The sequence below is a fragment of the Phyllobates terribilis genome, unplaced genomic scaffold (genome assembly GCF_046119375.1).
Source record: "Phyllobates terribilis strain yellow unplaced genomic scaffold, ASM4611937v1 Scaffold_2__4_contigs__length_985480577, whole genome shotgun sequence".
NCBI classification, from domain to species: domain Eukaryota; kingdom Metazoa; phylum Chordata; class Amphibia; order Anura; family Dendrobatidae; genus Phyllobates; species Phyllobates terribilis.
In genome coordinates this window covers 536520356-536546272 of record NW_027362762.1, presented here as the reverse complement: position 1 = coordinate 536546272, position 25917 = coordinate 536520356, and the positions used below count along the sequence as shown (strand labels likewise).

The 25917-nt window shown below is 42.0% G+C and overlaps 1 protein-coding gene across 1 annotated transcript in view; it reads left to right on the top strand.

The window, feature by feature from the left end:
• The first annotated feature begins 6435 nt into the window (after positions 1 to 6435).
• Positions 6436 to 25917, top strand: part of WASF2 (WASP family member 2) — a 49327-nt gene continuing 29845 nt past the window's right edge. Inside the window, exon 1 of the mRNA XM_073666194.1 lies at positions 6436 to 6558. The gene's annotated coding sequence lies outside the window, so the exon portion shown is untranslated. The remainder of the gene's footprint in view (positions 6559 to 25917) is intronic.

Here is a 25917-nt window from a genome sequence, read left to right as displayed (position 1 = left end):
ACCCTCGGTTGAATGCTGTCACTGCAATCACACACAGTTGTGGATAATATATATTAGTAGTCCGCTGGGCGTGCCATATTTATATCAGGGTTTAGACTTTGTGTTAGCCTTTTGGGGTATTATGACCTGTGTGTACATTATTTTTCACCATGTATTGTGATAAATAACTTATATTCTGATAGTATTCTTGTGGACTAGATTTTAACTATATATTAAATAAAATAATCTGTTATGCCACCTAGACTCTGTTTCTCCTGTTATACATATAGTATTGAGTAGGCATGTGGCTGACAGACACGATGCATTGACAAGGTGTCTGTCAACCTGTTTTGAAGGATGAAGGCTGTCTTTTGTGTGTTCATGTTCCTACACGGTAGGAACACATTACACAGTACACAGCAGGAGCACATGTACAGTGGGGGAAATAAGTATTTGATAAACTGCCGATTTTGCAAGTTTTCCCACCTACAAAGAATGGAGAGGTCTGTAATTTTTATCCTAGGTACACTTCAACTGTAAAATAAACTGTCCCTGAGTTAAGGGGGACATTTTCGTGTGGCTGACCATCCTCTATGTGGTAATTATGTTTTGAAAAGAATTTATGAGGATTTGTTCAAAGTGATGGTGCTCCCTGGACATTGATATATTATGTCATGATGTGTTTGAACTATGTTTAGTGTCTAGTGTCCATACAGCACCATTAGCATGATAGGTAAACAGGATGATAAAAGTACTTAGCAAGTTGTGGTGAAAAATTGATTCCAAATTATTAAAACAAAGATTTGTTGTTTTTATAAAATATATTTATTAAATTGCAACACTATAATATTTTCCTAGCACTATGCACTTTAAAAAGTTGTATACTATGTAACCTGTTTATGAATAAAGATTTAATGAATTTTTCGGTCATGCCACTAGATGTCCATTACTGCAATATTTTCATGCCTTTTTTAGTTTTTTGTTGTTTTTAACTGTATATGCAATAAAGAGTTGTTAAATTTTTAAGAAACCTGTGTTTATTGGTTTTCTTGATTAATTAAAGAGGTTATTATAGAGTTGGCCCATTTATTGGTATTTTATAAAAGATAGAATCTTAAAAAAAATCCAGAAAATCACATTGTATGATTTTTACATAATTAATTTGCATTTTATTGCATGAAATAAGGATTTGATACAAAAGAAAAACATAACTTAATATTTGGTACAGAAACCTTTGTAATTACAGAGGTCAGACATTTCCTGTAGTTCTTGACAAAGTTTGCACACACTGGAGCAGGGATTTTGGCCCACTCCTTCACACAGATCTTCTCCAGATTTTTCAGCTTTCGGGGCTGTCGCAGGGCAACATTAAGTTTCAGCTCCTGCCAAAGATTTTCTATTGAGTTCAGGTCTGGAGACTGGCTAGGCCAGTCCAGGACTGTGAAATGCTTATTATGAGCCAATCCTTAGTTACCCTGGCTGTGTGTTTTGGGTCATTGTCATGCTGGAAGATCCAGCCATGACCCATCTTCAATGCTCTTACTGAGCGAAGGAGGTTGTTGGCCAAAATCTCGCGATACATGACCCTGTCCACCCTCCCTTTAATATAGTGCAGTCTTCCTGTCCCCTTTGCAGAAAAGCACCCCCAAAGTTTGATGTTTCCCCCACCAAGCTTCCCAGTTGGGACGGTGTTTTTGAAGTTGTACTCATCCTTCTTCCTCTAAACACGACGAGTTTAATTGATATCGAAAAGTTTTATTTTGGTCTCATCGGACCACATGACCTTCTCCCATGCCATCTCTGGATCATCCAGATGGTCATTGGCGAAATTCAAACGGGCCTGGACATGTGCTGGCGTGAGCAGGGGGACCTTGCGTGCCCTGCAGAATTTTAATGCATAACGGCGTAGTGTGTTACAAATGGTAATGATTGAGACTGTGGTCCCAGCTCTCTTCAGGTCATTGACCAGGTTCTCCCGTGTAGTTCTGGACTGATTGCTGACCTTTCTCAGAATCATCCATACCGCACGAGGCGAGTTCTTGCATGGAGCACCAGACCGAGGAAGATTGACAGTCATCTTGTGTTTCTTCCATTTTCTAATAATTGTGCCAACAGTTGTTGCCTTCTCACCAAGCTGATTGCCTATTGTCCTGTAGCCCATGCTAGCCATGTGCAGGTCTACAATTTTGTCCCTGGTGTCCTTAGCTCTTTGGTCTTGGCCATGGTGGACAGGTTGGCCTCTGAGGACAGGTGTCTTTTATACAGATAAGAAGTTCAAACAGGTGCAATTAATACAGTTAATGAGTGCAGAGGAGGAGTGCTTCTAAAAGAAAAACTAACAGGTCTGTGAGAGCCAGAATTTTTACTGGTTGGTAGGTGATCAAATGCCGTATTTTTCAGACTATTGGACGCACTTTTTTCCTTCAAAATTTTGGAGGAAAGTGGGGGGGTGCATCTTATAGTCCGAACTGTGACCTGTACTATATACCCATGGCTGTGGGTAGTGGAGGTGTGGGGGGGCAGCAGCAGGGGATGAGCGGGGCACAGGATGCAGCAGCCGCCTGCTGCAGCCTATGCTGTGCCCACTGCTAAAGAAAATGACTATTCACTGCTCCCCATGCCCATGCTCGGCTCACACAGTGAGAGTGTCGGCAGCAGAGCGGGACGCAGCGCTGGAGGAGAAAGGAGGTGAGTATAATTGTTTATTTTTGTGTGTGCAGTGTGATGGGGATCAGGGGGTGCCATGCATACCAGGATGGGGATCAGGGGGTGCCATGCATACCAGGATGGGGATCAGGGGGTGCCATGCATACCAGGATGGGGATCAGGGGGTGCCATGCATACCAGGATGGGGATCAGGGGGTGCCATGCATACTAGCAAGAGGGATAAGGGGTGCCATACATACCAGGAAGACGGATGAAAGGTGCCATACATACCAGGATGAGGAGTGCCATGCTAACCAGGAAGAGGGATGAGATGTCAAGCATACCAGGAAGAGGGATGCCATGCATACCAAGATGAAGGGGGCCATACATACCAAGATGAAGGGTGCCATGCATACCAGGATGAGGGGTGCCATGCATACCAGGATGAGGATCAAGGGGTGCCATGCATGCCAGGATCGGGATGAGGGGTGCCATGCATATCAGGATGGGGATGAGGGCCACATATAACATGAAGGTGGGGCCAATATATACCAGGATGGGGGATATTAACAGAATTGGGGGACATTACCCCTATAACAGTGTCAGCAGCAGACCCCCTCCCCCTTAACAGTGCATCATGACCACATTTTTTTTTTCTATTTTCCTCTAAAACCTACGTGCGTCTTATAGCCCGAAAAATACTGTACTTATTTCATGAAATAAAATTCAGTTTAATTATTTAAAAATCATACAATGAGATTTTCTGTTTTTATTTTTAGATTCTGTCTTTCACAGTTAAAGTGTACCTACGATAAAAATTACAGACTTCTTCATTCTTCGTAGGTGGGAAAACTTGCCAAATCGGCAGTGTATCAAATACTTATTTTCCCCACTGTATACACCCGGATGGGGCCCAGAATAAATGATATATACCAGGATGGGGGATATATATACCAGGATGGGGCCAGGATGAGGGACATAGAGTCACGGTCAGACTGGGGTGTCTGGACTTGTTAACACAAGTTGGCAGGGGGAGGCGTCATTCCACGCACCAATTAGTGGCGTACCGCCAATGGTGGCAGGCCATGCCACTGCTGTGGGGCCTGTGAGCCTGGGGGCCAGCAGTGAGCCCTCCACCCCGCACCGGGCCCCGCTTACACCCGTCAGCATCCACACTGCCCGGCCGCCTGCACAAAATGATGGGGGGGGGGGGAAGCCTCTGCTGATGCTCCCTCCTCTATCATTATTGCTTGCGCTGACAGCCGGAGAGGGGGCCCAGTGCGAGCAATGATGATGGAGGAGGGAGCGCCAGCAGACACTTCCACCCTCATCATTCTTCTCAGCATTTGACGTGTCAGCAGCGGGCGCGATGACGTCATTGCATGGCACCTGCTGATCTGAGATGTCTGGCACTTCACACCGCACTCTGAGAAGACTGGCGCATCCGCTGGATCCAGGAGAGGTGAGTACTGTATTTATTTTTTTTAATCAGTGACCAGTGGCCATAATACAGTATGCGGGGAGCATTATATTGTGTGGAGGACCATTGGGGTGCATTATGCTGTATGGAGGACCATGCAGGTCCATTATGTAGTATGGATTACCATGAGGGGAGTGCATTATACTGTATTAAGGACCATGGGGATAGTGCATTATACTGTATGGAGGAACATGGGGGGGTGCATTATATTGTATGGAGGAACATGGGGGGGTGCATTATATTGTATGGAGGAACATGAGGAGTGCATTATACTGTATGGAGGACCATGGGGGGTGCATTATACTGTATGGAGGACCATGGGGGGTGCACAATATTATATGGAGGGCCATGGGGAGAGCATTTTCTTATATGGAGGACCATGGGGAGTGGATTATATTCTAAGGAGGACCATGGGTAGTGCATTATACTATATTGAGTATTAGGGGGCACATTATACATATGGAAGGCTTTGTGGGGCCACTATAATATGTGGGGGTCCATTATACTGTATGAAAGCAATTATACAGCGTGAATGTTTGTGCGGGTCCATCATACTGTTTGGAGGGCTAGTGTGGGCCATTTTACTGTATGTAGGCCCATTAATGTGCATGGAGAGCTGTGTGGGGGTTACAGTTAGGGGATCATACTGTGTTAGGGTCACCATACTTTGCCGCAGGAGTTGAGGTGGGGTACAGTAGGGTCATTATACTGTGCATGTGGAGGAATTCACTGTAGGGGTATCATACTGTGTTTGGGAGGCACTTTTGTTTGCATAATATTTTATGGGGGCAATGAAAGAGCAATCTGGGACTTCAGCAGTAAGAAAATGACTATGTAAAGGCTGGAAAGTTATGAGATATGCTCTTCCGTAACCCCTTTTTTTTGGTGTGGGGGGGCAATTAGAACTTCTGCTATGGGGCCCCATGATTTTTATGAACGCCGCTGGCACCAATCGCCGCGCCCGTGACTGTGGGTCGCCGATGGGTTGCAATGACAGCAGGGGGGGGGGGGGGTCTGTTGAAGCCTCAAAGGAGACAGTGATTTTCGCTATATACAACAGTGTTGTGGCATTGGTGTATATTGCACAAGTAATCAGACAGTTACAGCTTCAAGTCCTCTAAAAAAAAAAATACATTCTTCATTAAAAATAAAGATAATAACAAAAAATACACGTGGTATTGCAGCGTTCTGAAAAATGTGATCAAAATATAAAGATAATAAACCGGATCAGTAAATACACAAAATTCAAGAACACCAAAATTATGTTTTTTTTTTGGCTGCTGCAATACCACAAAAAATGCTGTAATAAGCGATCAAAACGTCACATCTATCCCAAAATTGTATCAATGAAAAAAATGTCGTCTTGCCCCGCAAAAGATAAGCCATCACACAGCTCCATCGACCAAAAAATAAAAACGTTATGGGTCTCGGAACACAACACCAATTTTTTTGCAAACTTTTGATTTTTTTTTCACCACTAGAATAATAAAAAACTGGACAAGTTTGGTATCGCCATAATCGTATCAATGAGCAAAATCATATAGTGAGGTCATTTCTACCACAAAATGTACACCGTAAAAACAATTCCCAAAAAAACAATGTCAGAATTATGGTCCCCGCCCTGCCCCCCCCCCCCCCCCAATCTCTCCCCACTTGGAATTTTTTTCTCATTTTCCAGTACACTATGTGGTAAAATGAATGGTGCCATTGAAAAGTACAACTTGTCCTGCAAACAAGCCCTCATATTTCTATGTGGACAGAAGAATAAAAGAGTTATGGTTCTGGGAAGAAGGCGAGGAAAAAACGGAAACACAAAAACAGAAATTGGCCACGACATGAAGGAGTTAATGACCAAGTGAGACATTGCACAGCTATAGACTTTAAGCACACACCATTTTGCTGTAGCCTAGTAGTGCAGGAAATTCTGCCATTCTGCTATGGTACAACACAGGGCATATTAGTTATGGTGCCCGCCTGCATACAATGAACGTAGACCCGTTACCACCCATACAAACCCCATGAGGTGAGCACATGACTGCCTGCAGCGGCTCCAGCGAGTCACGGCACGTATACCGTCCTGAGGGACGTCATAGGTCACAGCTCTTATCACGCGGCTCAACTACATTCTGGTCTTCGGAAAAATGGCTTCTCGCATACTACACCGGGTACCGAAAAGTAAGTACCTCTACCATGTAACCGCAAACCATAACCAGGACACCGTCAGCAATCACCAATCAATGTCGAGTAGGAAGCAGCAAGGAGCCAATCAGAAACATAACGGAAGTATTATAAACCAATCATAAGCAAAGACTAGACAGACACAGCCAATCAACAGTCTAGACTAAATTACCTCAGCCAATCACAGTGTTCCTTGGGAGGGTTCTGGTGGGGCGGTGTCCTAGCTGGTTGTCTTGTAGTTCCCCGGTGAACGGAGTGAAGAACCCGGGGTTAAGGTGAGGCCAAGCGGGGGTACTTATGTTCGGGGCAGCAACTAGTTTGGTGACATAGTTCTACCGACTAGTACATGGGATAATACAGAAGGTAGAAGTGGAAAAGTTATTAACTACTGAAATGCTGAGACTTCACAGCAGTGTCAACGCGTCTACCTACATAGTAACCATATACAACTTATGTGGGCCAGTCAATACACTGGCTATACTGAAGGGTCTAATAATATAAATATATACATATATATATATATATATATGTCATGTATTATAGGGAGCAGGAAACATACCAGGTGACATGTAATAAACATCTGGTGACGATGTATCTATGTACAGTCTATGTCATGTATTGTAGGGAGCAGGAAACATACCAGGTGACATGTAATAAACCTCTGGTGAAGATGCATCTATGTACAGTCTATGTCATGTATTGTAGGGAGCAGGAAACATACCAGGTGACATGTAATAAACCTCTGGTGACGATGCATCTATGTACAGTCTATGTCATGTATTGTAGGGAGCAGGAAACATACCAGGTGACATGTAATAAACATCTGGTGACGATGTATCTATGTACAGTCTATGTCATGTATTGTAGGGAGCAGGAAACATACCAGGTGACATGTAATAAACCTCTGGTGAAGATGCATCTATGTACAGTCTATGTCATGTATTGTAGGGAGCAGGAAACATACCAGGTGACATGTAATAAACCTCTGGTGACGATGCATCTATGTACAGTCTATGTCATGTATTGTAGGGAGCAGGAAACATACCAGGTGACATGTAATAAACATCTGGTGACGATGTATCTATGTACAGTCTATGTCATGTATTGTAGGGAGCAGGAAACATACCAGGTGACATGTAATAAACCTCTGGTGACGATGCATCTATGTACAGTCTATGTCATGTATTGTAGGGAGCAGGAAACATACCAGGTGACATGTAATAAACCTCTGGTGACGATGTATCTATGTACAGTCTATGTCATGTATTGTAGGGAGCAGGAAACATACCAGGTGACATGTAATAAACCTCTGGTGACGATGTATCTATGTACAGTCTATGTCATGTATTGTAGGGAGCAGGAAACATACCAGGTGACATGTAATAAACCTCTGGTGACGATGTATCTATGTACAGTCTATGTCATGTATTGTAGGGAGCAGGAAACATACCAGGTGACATGTAATAAACATCTGGTGATGATGTATCTATGTACAGTCTATGTCATGTATTATAGGGAGCAGGAAACATACCAGGTGACATGTAATAAACCTCTGGTGACAATGTATCTATGTACAGTCTATGTCATGTATTGTAGGGAGCAGGAAACATACCAGGTGACATGTAATAAACCTCTGGTGACGATGTATCTATGTACAGTCTATGTCATGTATTGTAGGGAGCAGGAAACATACCAGGTGACATGTAATAAACCTCTGGTGACGATGTATCTATGTACAGTCTATGTCATGTATTATAGGGAGCAGGAAACATACCAGGTGACATGTAATAAACCTCTGGTGACGATGTATCTATGTACAGGCCATGTCATGTATTATAGGGAGCAGGAAACATACCAGGTGACATGTAATAAACATCTGGTGCCAATGTATCTATGTACAGTCTATGTCATGTATTATAGGGAGCAGGAAACATACCAGGTGACATGTAATAAACCTCTGGTGACGATGTATCTATGTACAGTCTATGTCATATATTGTAGGGAGCAGGAAACATACCAGGTGACATGTAATAAACCTCTGGTGACGATGTATCTATGTACAGTCTATGTCATGTATTGTAGGGAGCAGGAAACATACCAGGTGACATGTAATAAACATCTGGTGACGATGTATCTATGTACAGGCCATGTCATGTATTATAGGGAGCAGGAAACATACCAGGTGACATGTAATAAACCTCTAGTGACGATGTATCTATGTACAGTCTATGTCATGTATTGTAGGGAGCAGGAAACATACCAGGTGACATGTAATAAACCTCTGGTGACGATGTATCTATGTACAGTCTATGTCATGTATTGTAGGGAGCAGGAAACATGCCAGGTGACATGTAATAAACATCTGGTGACGATGTATCTATGTACAGTCGATGTCATGTATTATAGGGAGCAGGAAACATACCAGGTGACATGTAATAAACCTCTGGTGACGATGTATCTATGTACAGTCTATGTCATGTATTGTAGGGAGCAGGAAACATACCAGGTGACATGTAATAAACATCTGGTGACGATGTATCTATGTACAGTCTATGTCATGTATTATAGGGAGCAGGAAACATACCAGGTGACATGTAATAAACATCTGGTGACGATGTATCTATGTACAGTCTATGTCATGTATTATAGGGAGCAGGAAACATACCAGGTGACATGTAATAAACCTCTGGTGACGATGTATCTATGTACAGTCTATGTCATGTATTGTAGGGAGCAGGAAACATACCAGGTGACATGTAATAAACATCTGGTAACGATGTATCTATGTCATGTATTATAGGGAGCAGGAAACATACCAGGTGACATGTAATAAACCTCTGGTGACGATGTATCTATGTACAGTCTATGTCATGTATTATAGGGAGCAGGAAACATGCCAGGTGACATGTAATAAACCTCTGGTGACGATGTATCTATGTACAGTCGATGTCATGTATTATAAGGAGCAGGAAACATACCAGGTGACACAAAATAAACCTCTGGTGATGATGTACAGTACAGACCAAAAGTTTGGACACTCCTCATTTAAAGATTTTTCTGTATTTTCATGACTATGAAAATTGTACATTCACACTGAAGGCATCAAAACTATGAATTAACACATGTTGAATTATATACTTAACAAAAAAGTGTGAAACAACTGAAAATATGTCTTATATTCTAGGTTCTTCAAAGTAGCCACCTTTTGCTTTGATGACTGCTTTGCACACTCTTGGCATTCTCTTGATGAGCTTCAAGAGGTAGTCACCGGAAACCAACTATCTTGAAGGAGTTCCCAGAGATGCTTAGAACTTGTTGGCCCTTTTGCCTTCACTCTGCCGTCCAGCTCACCCCAAACCATCTTGATTGGGTTCAGGTCTGGTGACTGTGGAGGCCAGGTCATCTGGCGTAGCACCCCATCACTCTCCTTCTTGGTCAAATAGCCCTTACACAGCCTGGAGGTGTGTTTGGGGTCATTGTCCTGTTGAAAAATAAATGATGGTCCAACTAAACGCAAACCGGGTGGAATAGCATGCCGCTGCAAGATGCTGTGGTAGCTGTGCTGGTTCAGTATGCCTTCAATTTTGAATAAATCCCCAACAGTGTCACCAGCAAAGCACCCCCACACCATCACCCCTCCTCCTCCATGCTTCACGGTGGGAACCAGGCATGTAGAGTCCATCCTTTCACCTTTTCTGCGTCGCACAAAGACACGGTGGTTGGAACCAAAGATCTCAAATTTGGACTCATCAGACCAAAGCACATATTTCCACTGGTCTAATGTCCATTCCTTGTGTTCTTTAGCCCAAACAAGTCTCTTCTGCTTGTTGCCTGTCCTCAGCCGTGGTTTCCTAGCAGCTATTTTACCATGAAGGCCTGCTGCACAAAGTCTCCTCTTAACAGTTGTTGTAGAGATGTGTCTGCTGCTAGAACTCTGTGTGGCATTGACCTAGTCTCTAATCTGAGCTGCTGTTAACCTGCGATTTCTGAGGCTGGTGACTCGGATAAACTTATCCTCAGAAGCAGAGGTGACTCTTGGTCTTCCTTTCCTGGGGCGGTCCTCATGTGAGCCAGTTTCTTTGTAGCTCTTGATGGTTTTTGCAACTGTACTTGGGGACACTTTCAAAGTTTGCCCAATTTTTTGCACTGACAGACCTTTATTTCTTAAAGTAATGATGGCCACTCGTTTTTCTTTACTTAGCTGCTTTTTTTCTGGCCATAATACAAATTCTAGCTGTCTGTTCAGTAGGACTATCAGCTCTGTATCCACCAGACTTCTGCACAACACAACTGATGGTCCCAACCCCATTTGTAAGGCAAGAAATCCCACTTATTAAACCTGACAGGGCACACCTGTGAAGTGAAAACCATTTCCGGTGACTACCTCTTGAAGCTCATCAAGAGAATGCCAAGAGTGTGCAAAGCAGTCATCAAAGCAAAAGGTGGCTACTTTGAAGAACCTAGAATATAAGACATATTTTCAGTTGTTTCACACTTTTTTGTTAAGTATATAATTCCACATGTGTTAATTCATAGTTTTGATGCCTTCAGTGTGAATGTACAATTTTCATAGTCATGAAAATACAGAAAAATCTTTAAATGAGAAGGTGTGTCCAAACTTTTGGTGTGTACTGTATCTATGTACAGTCTATGTCATGTATTATAGGGAGCAGGAACCATACCTGATGACGATATATCTGTACAATGTATGTTATATTTTATAGGGAGCAGGAAACATACCAGTTGACAGTAATAAACATCTGGTGACAATGTATATGTACAGTGTATGTTATGTATTATAGGGAGCAGTAAGTTCAAGTACATCATGTGGAATATCTCCTGAAAAAAAATAATCTAGAGAAAAACAGTTTTTTTTGTATAGAGCACTCTTGTTAAATACAAAAGATCAAATGATAAACGACAATTGAAAGCAAAAAAACAATGAGGGAAAAATAGAAAAACCTAAAGCTTGCTCTTACACTGCTATTGGCACCCTTTACATTAATTTAGTATGGAAACACATTTTGACTCGCCTGTGGTAAATCACAAAAGAGATTCACCTGTGATTAATTGTTGGTGCCCATGTGACATGAATTAGCCAATGAATCATAACTTTTTAAAAAGCCACTTGGTAGGCCCTGTTCCTTTGTCACACTGGTGAAGACAAAGGAGCTTGTCTGAGGGCATCAGAACTGCTATTATTGGCAGGGTATAAGGCCATATCCAATGACCTTGGTATCTCAGTTTCAACAGTGTGCAATTTTATTAAGAAGTTTGCCAAGCATGGAACGGTCAAGAACCTCCCAGGATGTAGGGGAAAGAGGAATATTAACAACAGATGTCTTCGAAGTTTGGTGCGAATGGTGGAAAAAACACCACGTCAAACATCCAAAGACCTGAAGGCCAACCTGGAACAGTCTGGGGTCATGGTTTCAACAAGTATCATACGCCACACACTAAACCAAACAAAGCTTTATGGGGGAAAGCCAAGGAAGAAACCATTGCTGAAGAAAAGACATAAAAGGAATGACTGATCTTTGTCAATGAGTACCTTGACAAACCCCAATCCTCCTGGGAAAATGTTCTGTGGACAGATGAAACAAAAATAGAGCTTTTTAGCAAAGTAACAGTATGTTTAAAGACGGCACAATGAAGCTTATAAGGAAAAGAACACCTGACCAACAGTTAAGCATGGTAGAGGATTCATAATGTTGTGGGGTTGCTTTGCTGTGTCTGGTATTGGAGGCCTTGCCTGTATCACATGAATCATGAAATCAGAAAATTATCAAGAGATTTTAGAGCGAAATGTCCTACCCAGTGTAAGAAAACTTGGTTTGAGTCGAAGATCATGGGTCCTCCAGCAAGGCAATGACCCAAAGCCCACATCCAAAAGTACACAGAAATGGTTGAAAAAGAAAAAATGGACTGTTTTAAAATGGCCAGCAATGAGTCCTGACCTCAATCCCATTGAAAATCTTAGGGGTGAGCTGAAATTTGCCATTGGGAAAAAGAACCCTGCAAACATTCAAGAGCTTGAACAAACTGCAAAGGAAGAGTGGGAGAAAATTCCAGCTGAGAAGTGCAAGAAGCTTATAGATGGCTACAAGAAACGTTTGGAGGCTTTCAGCAATGCTAATGGGTGTGCAACCAAGTATTAATTAGTGGTGGCTTTATTGCTGCATATGCTGTTTATTCTATTTTTTCTTTGAAATTGCAACATGGAAGTTGAAAAACAAAACAATGTTTTATTGTTATATTACTTTGGACCACTAATAAAAAAAATCCTGAGGATATAACTTTGGTACATTTCCATTTATTTCTGAAGATATTGTACAATCTATGAAAAAAATGAAGGGGTGCCAATAATGGTGAGCAGCACTGTATATAGTGTATGTTATGCACTATATGGAGCAGGAAACATACAGTGGCATGTAAAAGTGTGGGGCACCCCTGGTCAAAATTACTGTTATTGTGAACAGTTATGCTAGTTGAAGATGAAATGATCTCTGAAAGGCTTAAAGTTAGTCATTTTTTTCATTTTAAAAATTACAAAAGGAAAATGGGCTGATACAAAAGTTTGAGCACCCTTGGTGATTTGTGTCCTCAGATTACTTTGACCAAGGTTTCAGCCCTTAATCACTGTGCTTGATTGGCCAGATGAGCTGAAGGCTGCTATCAAAGCAACCTTGGCTTCCATAACACCTCAGCAGTGCAACAGGCTGATCGCCTGCATGCCACGCCACATTGATGCAGTAATTGATGCAAAAGGAGCCCCGACTTAGTATTGAGGGCATTTACTGAACACACTGTTACGTGTCCGGATGATGGAACCACTGTGCCGTGGTACAAGAAGGGACCGGAGGGGCATAACTAGGGACCTCACCCTGGATCGACCTTGGCTATACGGCGACTTAGGGTATGTGCAGACTATCCTGAGCCGGCAGTGGCCCCGCCTCCGATTTCAGCTCATTATGCTAATGAGCGCCGGCCTCTCTTTTTTTTTTTCTTTTTTTTCTCACATGCATACTTTATCCATAGAGATTAGGTCTATGGGGAAGCCCGCATGCGGACCCGCAGGAGAAATTGACATTGACAAGCTGTTGTTATAAAGTATTCTAATTTACTGAGAGATAATGACTTTTTTGTTTTCATTGGCTGTAAGCCATAATCATCAACATTAACAGAAATAAACACTTGAAATACACTGTGTTCCAAATTATTATGAAAATATTTTCTCAGATTTTCCCAAATTACCTATATGAATTGCAGTCATTGTAATTTTCCAGTCAAATAACTATTAGAGTACAATTGAAATGTTTTTGTACAAACTGCCTATGATAACAGTATATTTTTAAAAAAATAAAAAACTCAAACTGCACTCAAAATGCATGTTCCAAATTATTATGCACAGCAGAGTTTTCAACCTTTTCATTTTAATAAAGAACAAAAAAATGGTCATTTTTGAAATTATAAGCATTAGCAGGTTATTACAAACAGAAATCAAACAGTTTTCAACTCAAAACTTTATTCTAGGTGATGTTACATTTGCACATAGGACCCCTTGTTCGAAAGGAGCTTCTGAACTCTCTCGTCCATTGAATTTGTCAGGTTTTGGATGGTTTCTGCTTCAATTGTTTTGCATGAGGACAGAATATCCTCCCAGAGCTATTGCTTAGATGTGAACAGCCTCCCGCCATCATAGACACTCCTTTTGATGATGCTCCAGAGGTTCTCAATGGGGTTGAGGTCAGGGGAGCATGGGGGCCACACCATAAGTTTGTCCCATTTTATGCCCATAGCAGCCAGAGATGCAGATGTGTTATGTGCAGCATGAGACTTTTTGCCCCATTCAAAATAAAACAATAAAAAGAAAATCAAATATAGACGTATTTGGTATCACCATATTCGGAATCGCCCGATCTATCAATATAAAAAAATAATTAATCCAGTGTGTGGCTGACCAGGGTTAAATGCTCAGTAATTTTTTTTTCTCTGGAGTGTGTGGTATGGAGAGTGAAGTCTCCAGGCTGTGTTGGGGCTGAAGCCAGAGAGCAACACCGGAGGACTGGTGTTTGCTGAGACTTCACAGTGCTACCCGAAGCGGGCCTGTTTATTTTTATGGGAAGCTGCTGGAGTTTATGCCACACAATAAACCAGCACGAAGTTAACCCGAACCATGTGTCCTGTGTCTGCCGCTGGAGAGCCGAGCAAGTCGCTTTACGCAAGTCACTTTACCACACTTGATATTGCAGTCCACCCATTTCCTTAATTACCTTGATTATTCTTCTCTGCACCTGCTTGAGTTCAGCTTTATCCTTCTTATACACTGGAGACCAAAATTGTACACAGTATTGTAAGTGTGGCCACACTAGTGACTTGTATAGAGGCAAAACTATGTTCTTGTCATGAGCATCTATGCCTCTTAATGCATCCCATTATTTTATTTGCCTTGGCAGCAGCTGCCTGACAGTGTAAAGTGGAGTCCACCCATACACCCAAGTCTTTTTCAGCGACAGTTTTACCCATTGTTTTACAATTTAGTACATAATTATATATTTTGTTTCCTCTGCCCAACTGCATGACCTACATTTATCTACGTAAATTTTCAGTTGCTGTTTCTCAGCCCAAGAATCCAGCTTACATAAATCCTTCTGTAATATTAAATTATCCTCCTCTGTGTTGATTACCCTGCAGAGTTTAGTATCATCTGCAAATATTGTAATTATGCTCTGTATGCCCCTTACAAGGTCATTAATAAGTATGTTAAAAAGAAGAGGGCCCAATACTTACCCCTGTGGTACCCCACTGTTAATGGTGACCAAATCCAAGTGTGTTCTATTAATAACCACCCTATGCTTCCTATCACTATCGCTGAGCCAGTTGTTAACCCAGTTACACATATTTTTCCCTAGTCCCATTCTCATTATATATACCAGGCTTTTGTGTGGCAACGTATCACACGCCTTTGAAAAGTCCATATAGACAATATCCACTGCTTTTCCCTGGTCCAGTCTGGAACTTGCCTCCTCATAAACATGTGGTGACGATGTACAGGTGCTTCTCATTAAATTAGGATATCATCAAAAAGTTAATTTATTTCAACTCTTCAATACATAAAGTGAAACTCCTATATTATATAGAGTCATTACAAACAGAGTGATCTATTCCAAGTGTTTATTTCTGTTAATGTTGATGATTATGGCTTACAGCCAATGAAAACACAAAAGTCATTATCTCAGTAAATTAGAATACTTTATAACAACAGCTTGAAAAATGTTTTTAAAATCCGAAATGTTGGCCTACTGAAATGTATGTTCAGTAAATGCACTCAATACTTGGTCGGGGCTTCTTTGCATCATTGCGGCGTGGCATGGAGGCGATCAGCCTGGGGCACTGCTGAGGTGTTATGGAAGCCCAGGTTGCTTTGATAGCAGCCTTCAGCTCATTTGCATTGTTGCGTCTGGTGTCTCTCATCTTCCTCTTGACAATGCCCCATAGATTCTCTATTGGGTTAAGGTCAGGCGGGGTTAAGGTTAGGCGAGTTTGCTGGCCAATCAAGCACAGTGATATTGTTGTTTGTAAACCAGGTATTGGTACTTTTGGCAGTGTGGACAGGTGCCAAGTCCTGCTGGAGAATGAAATTTCCATCTCCAAAAAGCTTGTTGGCAGAGGGAAGCATGAAGTTCTCTAAAATTTCCTGGTAGACGGCTGCGCTGACTTTGGTCTTGATAAAACACTGTGAACAGCCAGCTTCTTTAGCAATGACCTTTTGTGGCGTACCCTCCTTGTGGAGTATGTCAACGACTGCCTTCTGGACATCTGTCAAGTCAGCAGTCTTCCCCATGATCGTGGAGCCTACTGAAACAGATTAAGGGACCTTATTTTTTGTTAATTGTTAATTATTCTGATTTACTGAGATAATGACTTTTGTGTTTTCATTGGCTGTAAGCCATAATCATCAACATTAACAGAAATAAACACTTGAAATAGATCACTCTGTTTGTAATGACTATATAATATGAGTTTCCTTTTTTGTATTGAAGAGCTGAAATAAATTAACATTTTGATGATATTCTAATTTAGTGAGAAGCACTTGTATTTATATACAGTGTATGCCATGTATTGTAGGGAGCAGGAAGCATACCAGGTGACATGTAATAAACATCTGATGATAATGCATATATGTATAATGTATCATAGGCAACATGAAACATGTTTACATCATTACTAGACATTTACATATACAATGTATATTAAGTATTATAGAGAGCAGGAAACATACCAGATGATATCTGGTGACCATGTAACTACTGTAATGGCCTAAAGTTTTGAGACTGATAAAACTTATTTTTTACAAAGTTTTCTGATTCTGTGTTTTTAGATCTTTTAGTTAAATAAAATTAGCATTTCATAGGTTTTTAAAAAATTTTTATTGTCCGCCAACTTGGACTTCAGTTCCCCCAGTAAAGTCCAGCAAGGGTCAGGATTGTTTCTTAAAGAGGTATTCAGCTACACTATCAGTTGAACAACAGGGGAGAGCTAGCTGTAGAATGTCAGCAGGCAGGTGTAGGCAGGGGTGGGATTCAAATTAGTAACCACAGATTCATTGTTTGTGTTAGGAAACCAAGACCATTTAAAAACACATCTATTTGAATGCCACAACCTTTTTGCTAGCCATGCCTTTTTTCACACACACTTTTTAACCACAAAATACAAGTAATGGTAGCTAAAAGTAAAAGCGCTTTACCTTTCTTAACCTACTTATACCTTCATTTATAGCCTCATTGCCTCATGTGAAGTACATGTTGTTCCAGTCAGTCACTTCTTAGCATGGTGTACAGTATTAAAGGGTTGTTCTACAAGTTTTGAAAATTAGTACTAAAGGAACCCTGCTCAAATTGGGAAGGATGACCACCATCCGTCACCTCAACTGTCTGCTGCACCTAATCTCTGGCCTCAGCAGCCACAGTGACTGAATAATATAGCATACAATGAACAAATACCACTACACAATGACCACACCACATATTACTACCACATCAAGATCAAATACAATACTGATCATTAATAAAAACCACAATACTAATAATACTAATCTCATCACCAGTGACATTATACACAGGAGCACTGTATAAAGTATATAATGTAAGTGACTCAGGGCGGTGGAGTCGGTATAAAATGGATCCACTCAGACTCCTAAAATATCTAATAAATTGTGTACCGTAGTTCAATGCAGGATGTGCTGTAAAATTTTTCATAAGAATTTGGGAAAGTTATGCTAGCATGTGATAGCATGTGATAGGCTGAGGAGGCAAAGCTGCAGGACAGAGTGGATACAAATTCCTGAAGAGTTCGGCTGGGCCCCCCTTTGATTTACAACCAGAGTGGTGGTCAGGTGCTGGGTGGAGAATAGTGAAATACACAGTAAGTTGTTCGACACTTAGAAGACGTGTAAGTGACCGGCGTAACACGCACATTCAGTTGAAACCCACAGTCTTCAATGTTTGATTGGGGCACTGCTTCTTGCCGGTTAGGAAAACAGGCTGTAATTTTAACAACCACTTCCACCAAGAACCGCCTGAATCCCACCCCTGGCTGTTAGTGCATCTGCATTTTTGGAGGTTAGCTTGGTGTCAAAAAGGGCAGCAAAGAAACCACTTCTCTTCAAGAAAAAAATAAAGTATAAACTGATATTCTGTAGGAAGTAAAGGGATTGGACTGCAGAGGACTGAGGTAAAGGTATTTTGTCTGAAAACACCTTTCAGACTGTTTGAGACATTTGAAAGAATGTCCTGTGTCATGCCCATGGTAAAGCATCCTGAGACCATTCATTTTTGGGGTTGCTTTTCATCCAAGGGAGTGGGCTTATTAACAGTTTTGCCTAAAATCACTGCCATGAATGGTATCTAAACACCCTCCAAGAACAACTTCTCTCAACATTCCAGGAGCAATTTGCTGATGAACCATGTCTTTTTCTAGAATTAGGAAGCACAATGTCACTAGGCAAGTGTTTTGGTGCACAAAATATTGAAATTTTGGGTCCATTTCCAGGAAACTCCCCATATTCCAGTCCCATTAAGAATCTGTGGTCAGTCCTCAAAAATTGGATGGGCAAACAAAAACACAGAAATTTTGATAACCTGTAAGCATTGATTAGTCAAGAGTGGGTTGGCATCAGCCAGGATTTGGCCTAGAAGCTTATATAATATGCCAGGGCGAATTACTGAAGTCTTGGAAAATAAGGGTTAAATATGGAGTCTTTACCTAAACTTGTATTTGTCAATAAAAGTATAAAAGCTTATGAAATGTTTTATTGTACTGCACTATAAAATTGAAACATCTGACTTAAAGGATTAAAAACAATGAAGCGGCAAACTTTATGAAAACCAAAATTTGTGTCAGTCTTTAAAGAGAACCTGTCATCAGGATCATCGATGTTAAACAAAAGGTATTTTCAGAATGGCGCTGTCATACTGATTTAATACATATCTATAGTGTAAAAATCTGCAGCCTGGTTTTCGTTAAATCATCGTGATAAATTTTGTTTTTCTCGGTGCTTCGGGGCATGACTTGTGGGTGGGACTGTGCGTAGGGTCTTCGACTCAGAGGGCTTAGCCACAGTCCATCCAATGGCTCTGTTGCATTCATCATCATGCATTCATTTAAATTTTGGGCTGTCTCCGTCTTAGCTGTGGGCGGCGCTCTCGCTCGTGGCGGTCTTCATGAAAATGGCCCGGAGGTGGTGCATGCACAGAATGAGATCTCAACTCAATGACGAACCGAGATCTCATTATGCGCATGTGCAACCTCCAACGCCATTTTCCTGAAGACCGCCAGAGGTTGATCAACGAATGCGCGACAGCCCAAAATTTAAATTAATGCATTATGATGAATGCAACAGAGGTAGCGGAGGGGCCGTGGCTGAGCCGAATACCCTACACACAGTCCGGCCCACAAGTCCCAACTCGAAGCACCGAGGATTTACCACGGTGATTGAACGAAAATCAGGCTGCAGATTTTTACACTAAAGGTATGTATTAAATCAGTGTGACCGCGGCATTCTGCCCACACCTTTATTTTTAATATAAATGTTCCTGCTGACAGGTTACCTTTAAACTTTTGTCAATGATTGTACAATATATGTTTAAGTATTATAGGGAGCAGGATGATTGGGTATTGCCAGGTGCTTCAATGCAACCTGGCAATACCCAGGTAAAATCTACATGTCTAATGTATGGAAGTTTCTACTTTTATCTTCTGATGTCAAGACATTGTGATAGTATGTGTGTGTGTATATATGTGTGTGTGTGTGTGTGTGTGTGTGTGTGTGTGTGTGTATATACATACTACATACATACAGTGAAGGAAATAATTATTTGATCCCTTGCTGTTTTTGTAAGTTTGTCCACTGACAAAGACACGAACAGTCTATAATTTTAAGGGTAGGTTAATTTTAACATTGAGAGATAGAATATCCCCCCAAAAAATCAAGAAAATCACATTGTATAAATTAGATAAATTTATTTGCATTTTGCAATGAGAAATAAGTATTTGATTCCTCTGGCAAACAACACTTAATACTTGGTGGAAAAACCCTTGTTGGCAAGCACAGCAGTCCGACGTTTTTTGTAGTTGATGATGAGGGTTGCACACATGTCAGGAGGAATTTTGGTCCACTCCTCTTTGCAGATCATCTCTAAATCATTCAGATTTTGAGGCTGTCGCTTGATAACTTGGAGCTTCAACTCTCTCCATAAGTTTTCTATGAAATTAAGGTCTGGAGACTGGCTAGGCCACTCCATGAGCTTACTGTGCTTCTTTTTGAGCCACTCCTTTGTTACCTTGGCTCTATGTTTTGGGCCATTGCTGGAAGACCCAGCCACAACCCATCTTCAATGCTCTTACTGAGGGAAGGAGGTTGTTGGCCAAAATCTCGCAATACATGACCCCATCCATCTTCCCTTCAGTACGGTGCAGTCGTCATGTCCCCTTTGCAGAAAAGCACCCCCAAAGTATAATGTTTCCCCCACCATGCTTCACGGTTGGGACGATGTTCTTAGATGTTGTACTCATCCTTCTTCTTCCTCCAAACACAGCGAGTTGAGTTAATGCCAAAGAGCTCAATTTTTGTCTCATCTGACCACAGCACCTTCTCCCAATAACTCACAGAATCATCCAGGTGTTCACTGGCAAACTTCAGACGGGCTTGCACATGTGCCTTCTTGAGCAGGGGGACCTTGCGGGCACTGCAGGATTTTAAACCTTTAAGATGTAATGTGTTACCAATGGTTTTCTTGGTGACTGTGGTCCCAACTGCCTGGAGATCATTAACAAGTTCCCCCCGTGTAGTTTTAGGCTGATCTCTCACCTTGCTCATGATCAAGGATACACCACGAGGTGAGATTTTGCATGGTGCCGCAGATCAATGTCGATTGACAGTCATTTTGTATTTCTTCCATTTTCTTACTATTGCACTAACAGTTGTCTCCTTCTAACCCAGCGTCTTACTTATGGTTTTGTAGCCCATTCTAGCTTTGTGCAGGTCTATGATCTTGTCTCTGACATCCTTAGAAAGCTCTTTGGTCTTGCCCATGTTGTAGAGGTTAGAGTCTGACTGATTAATTGAGTCTGTGGACAGGAGTCTTTTTATACAGGTGACTATGTAAGACAGCTGTCTTTAATGCAGGTAACGAGTTGATTAGGAGCGTCTAACTGGTCTGTAGGAGCCAGAACGTATGGGATCAAATACTTATTTCTCACTGCAAAATGCAAACAAATGTATACAATGTGATTTTCTTGTTTTTTTTTTTGGGATATTCTATCTCTCAATGTTAAAATTAACCTACCCTTAAAATGATAGACTGTTCATGTCTTTGTCAGTGTGCAAACTTACAAAAACAGCAAGGGATCAAATAATTATTTCCCCCACTGTGTATATATATGTGTGTGTATATAAACATAACGTATGGTACAGTCCGTGTTGCTGCACAGATCCGCCTGCTCATTTAGCTCTGAATGTCACATCTCCTGGCACACCCAACAATGAATCAGCCAGAAGATTGTGTATTTATCCTCTGGACTCCACCCTGGGGTGGAGATATGTTGAACAGCCACCCACCCACTCTACAGCTGTTCAATCAACCTAGCCCTAAAAATAGCCGATTAACCCCTCTCAGCACTTAGTGTACTGGAGCATTTTTCTTTTTTCTAGGTTCACATCACTGAAGCTAACATATCTATATATATATATATATATATATATATATATATATATATATATATATTTATTTATTCACATACATATACATATATATATATATATATATATATATATATAGCTTTGTTTAAATAAGATGATAGAAGTATCTCTATTTTTCTCATTTATAGAGTCATATCATCAATGAAGTGTAACCTTTTGCTAGACCTCAAATTTGTTGTCAATAAACTCCAAATAATGAATAATAAAGAAGAAATTGTCAAGATTTACTAAATCTTTAATATCCCCATCTCCTATCATCAGTTTTCATCTCAGGCCGCAGGTAAACAGTGTACAAAGACAGAACAGAACGGTTACAGTGGATATTGCCGAGAACTGCAGCACAGCTCTGCTTACTTTTACAATTTGTTGAATTTTAAGACTCCTCAAATCTTCAAAACAGTGTAGTGAGGCACAAACCATGCCTAAAAACATGATAAATTTGACTCAAAACATAAAGCTTATTTTGGGGGCACAAATTAGAGCATTTACTTTAGTAAATATACCCTAATTTTGTAGCCAGAGCCTCACAAAGGTTAGTCGTGTCTACCATAGCCACTGTGACAATATGACTGTTGTCTTTCCCTACCTGTGTACTGGCTTCCTCTACAAGGCCTGATGCCTTGATATTCTATCAGAACAGGAAGAAACAGTAAGTGAATACTGTTTTAATGCTCTATGCCACATAATCACGGTGATCAAGGGGCTTGACCCCTTTATCAGGCTGCTCTAAGATTAAAGGGTGTCTGTCAGCGCAGATGACAGTTCAAACCAAGTACAGGCGCTCAAAGCAACCCTTGGTGTATCCAAATATTTAAGTGCGCCTTCTGAGCTACTTGTTTCCCTTTTATCTTAACCCCCCTCTTTGATTGACAGCTCTGCCTTTATTGATCCAGAGATGGAGAGAGAGAGATGAAAAACAAGCAGGTGGCAAGGTGCACTTAAATGTTTGGCCACGCCAAGAGTACATCGAGTACCGTATTTTTCGGACTATAAGACGCATCGGACCATAAGACGCACCTAGGTTTTAGAGGAGGAAAATAGGAAAAAAAATAGTTAAGCAAAAAATGTGGTCATGATGCCCTGTTATAGGGGAGGGAGTCTGCTGCTGACATTGGTATTGGGGTAAAGACCCCCCAATTCTGTTAATATCCTCCATCCTGGTATGTATGGCCCCTCCTTCCTGGTATACATGGCCTCCATCCCATCTTGGTATACGTGGCCCTCATCCCCATCCTGGAATGCATGGCACCCCTTGATCCCCCATCCTGGTATTCATGGCACCCCTTTGATCTACCATCCTGGTATGCATGGCACCCCCTGATCCCCATCCTAGTTTTCATGGCACCCCTTGATCACCCATCCTGGTATGCATGGCACCCCTTGATCCCCCATCCTGGTATGCATAACACCCCTTGATCCCCCATCCTGGTATGCATGACACCCCTTGATCCCCCATTCTGGTATGTATGGCACCCCTTGAGCCCCCATCCAGGTATGCTTGGCACCCTTGATCACACATCCTGGTATGTATGGCCGCCCTCATCCCCATCCTGGTATGCATGGCACCCCTTGATTCCCCCATCCTGGTATGTATGGCACCCCTTGAGCTCCCACCCTGGTATTCATGGCACCCCTTGATCCCCCATCCTGGTATGTATGGCACCCCTTGATCACCCATCCTGGTATGCATTGCACCCCTTGAGCCCCCATCCTGGAATGCATGGCACCCCTTTATCCCCCATCCTGGGGTTCATGTCACCCCTTGATTCCCGCATCCTGGTATTCATGGCACCCCTTGAGCCCCCAACCTGGTATGCTTGGCACCCCTTGAGCCCCCATCCTGGTATGCTTGGCACCCCTTGAGCCCCCATCCTGGTATGCATGGCACCCCTTGAGCCCCCATCCTGGTATCCTTGGCACCCCTTGAGCCCCCATCCTGGTATGCTTGGCACCCCTTGAGCCCCCATCCTGGTATGCTTGGCACCCCTTGAGCCCCCATACTGCTGCCCACAAAAAAAAATAAACAATCATAATCACCTACTCTCTCCTCCAGCGCAGTCCCGCTCTGCTGCTGACACTCTCACAGTGTGAGAGCGCGCACACTGTACCGCAGCGCGGCTCCTGCTGCGCTCTGCGGTCAGTGTTCCTGCTATTAAAGACCATGGATATTCACTACAACCCATGGGATTGGGTAGTAGTGAATATTCATGAGCTTTAATAGCGGACACACAGACCGCAGAGCGCAGCAGGAGCCGTACAGTGTGCCGGCTATTAAGGAAAATGAATATTCCCTGCTCCCCACGCCCATGAGCGTGGGGAGCAGGGAATATTCATTTACTTTAGTAGCGGGCACAGCGCAGGCTGCAGCAGTAGGCTGCTGCCTCCTGTGCCCCGCTGATCCCCTGCTGCTGCTCCCCCAGACCTCCTACCATTCAGAGCCACAGTATATACAGGGAGATAGTATTCGGACTATAAGACGCACCCCCCACTTTCCTCCAAAATTTTGGAGGAAAAAAAGTGCGTCTTATAGTCCGAAAAATACGGTACCTACCTGTACTTGGTTTTAAATTGATTCTGTGCTGACAGATTCCCTTTAATTCCTTTCTGACATGGTATGTAATAGTACGTCCCTGGGCCTGCGCTCAACGAGTGGTGTCCTGTCACCCACTGAGCTCAGTGCAGCTCCGGGGCTCGCTCGCTGCATGAGTGGTCATGTGGATTACAGCGGGGGACATCTTCGGACAGGTGAGTATAAGGATTTTTTTTTAATTTTATTCTTATTTTTACACCAGGACACAGCGGGAGCAGAATACTACTCTCATCATTGTCCCTTGCTCGCGCTGATTTCAGCTCAAGCAGAGGACAATGATGAGAGCAGCGTTCAGCACCCGGCTCTTGGGAACAGCGATAACTGTACACTGATTCCCAGGCGCCGGTACGTGTCACACTGATGACACATGGATGTTAACCGCGTATCATCAGTTTGGGACGTTTTGCGTGAATGGATCCCTCGGGGGTTCATCTGAATTACGTAGGAGCTGTGTATATGGAGTCTGCATACTATTCTAGGAAAATCTGCCCTCCAGGAGGCAGATAGCGCTCCCCCCTCCCCCCCCAGTCTCGCCATGTGGCTAAGCAATACTGTACAGCAACACATGGGGTATTTCTACATTCAGTAAAAATTGTGTGACAAATTTTGGTTCAATGTTTGCCCATTTCCCGGTGTGAAAATGTAAAATCTGGGGCTAAAACAAAACTTTGGTGGTAAAATGTAATTATTCTTTCTTCACCTCCCAATGGTGTAAAATTCTGTGAGGCACATGTGGTGTCAACATGCTCACTGCAACCTTAGATTAATTAATTGAGAGGTGTAGTTTGTAAAATGGGGTTCTGCTGTTCTGGCACCTTAGGGGCTCTGTCAATGTGACATGGCATCGTCAAACCAACCCAGCAAAATATGAACTCCAATATGGCGCTTCTTCCCTTCTGAGCCTTGCTCTTAAATTGCACAACAAATTTTGGGATCCACTTTCTCCTGTTACCCTTGTGAAAATAAAAAAAAAATGGGGCTAAAAGATAATTTTTGTGGAAAAAAGGTGATTTTTTTTCATTTTCATGGCTTTACATTATAAACTTTGTGGAGCACTTGGGGGTTCAAAGTGCTCACCACACATCTAAATAAGTTACTTAAGTGGTCTAGTTTCCAAAATGTGGTCACTTGAGGGGCATTTCCACTGTTTAGGCACATCAGGGGCTCCCCAAATGCGACATGGTGTCCGCTAATTGTTCAAGCAAATTTTACATTCAAAAAGTCAAATAGCGCGCCTTCCTTTCCGAGCCCTGCTGTGTGCCCAAACAGTGGTTTTCCTCCACATATGGGATATCGGTAACAAATTTTGGTGTCAATTTTTTCCTGTTACCCTTGGGAAAATCAAAAAATTTGGGTCAAAATTAAATTTTTTGTGAAAAAATTAAATGTTCATTGTTTTCTTCCACATTCCAAAAATTCCTTAGAAGCACCTGCAGGGATAATAAACTTCTTGAATGTGGTTTTGAGTACCTTGAGGGGTGCGGTTTTCAGAATGGTGTCACTTTTGGGTATTTTCTGTCATAAAGACCCTCAGAGTCACTTCAGATGTGTGATGTGGTCCCTAAAAAAAATGCTTTGATAAATTTTGTTGGAAAAATGAGGAATCGCTGGTCAACTTTTGACCCTTATAACTTCCTAACAAAAAAAAATTTTGGCTCCAAAATTGTGCTGATGTAAAGTAGACATGTAGGAAATTTATTAACTATTTTGTGTGACATATCTCTCTGATTTAAGGTCATGAAAATTCAAAGTTTGAAATTTTCAAAATATTCGCCAAATTTCTGA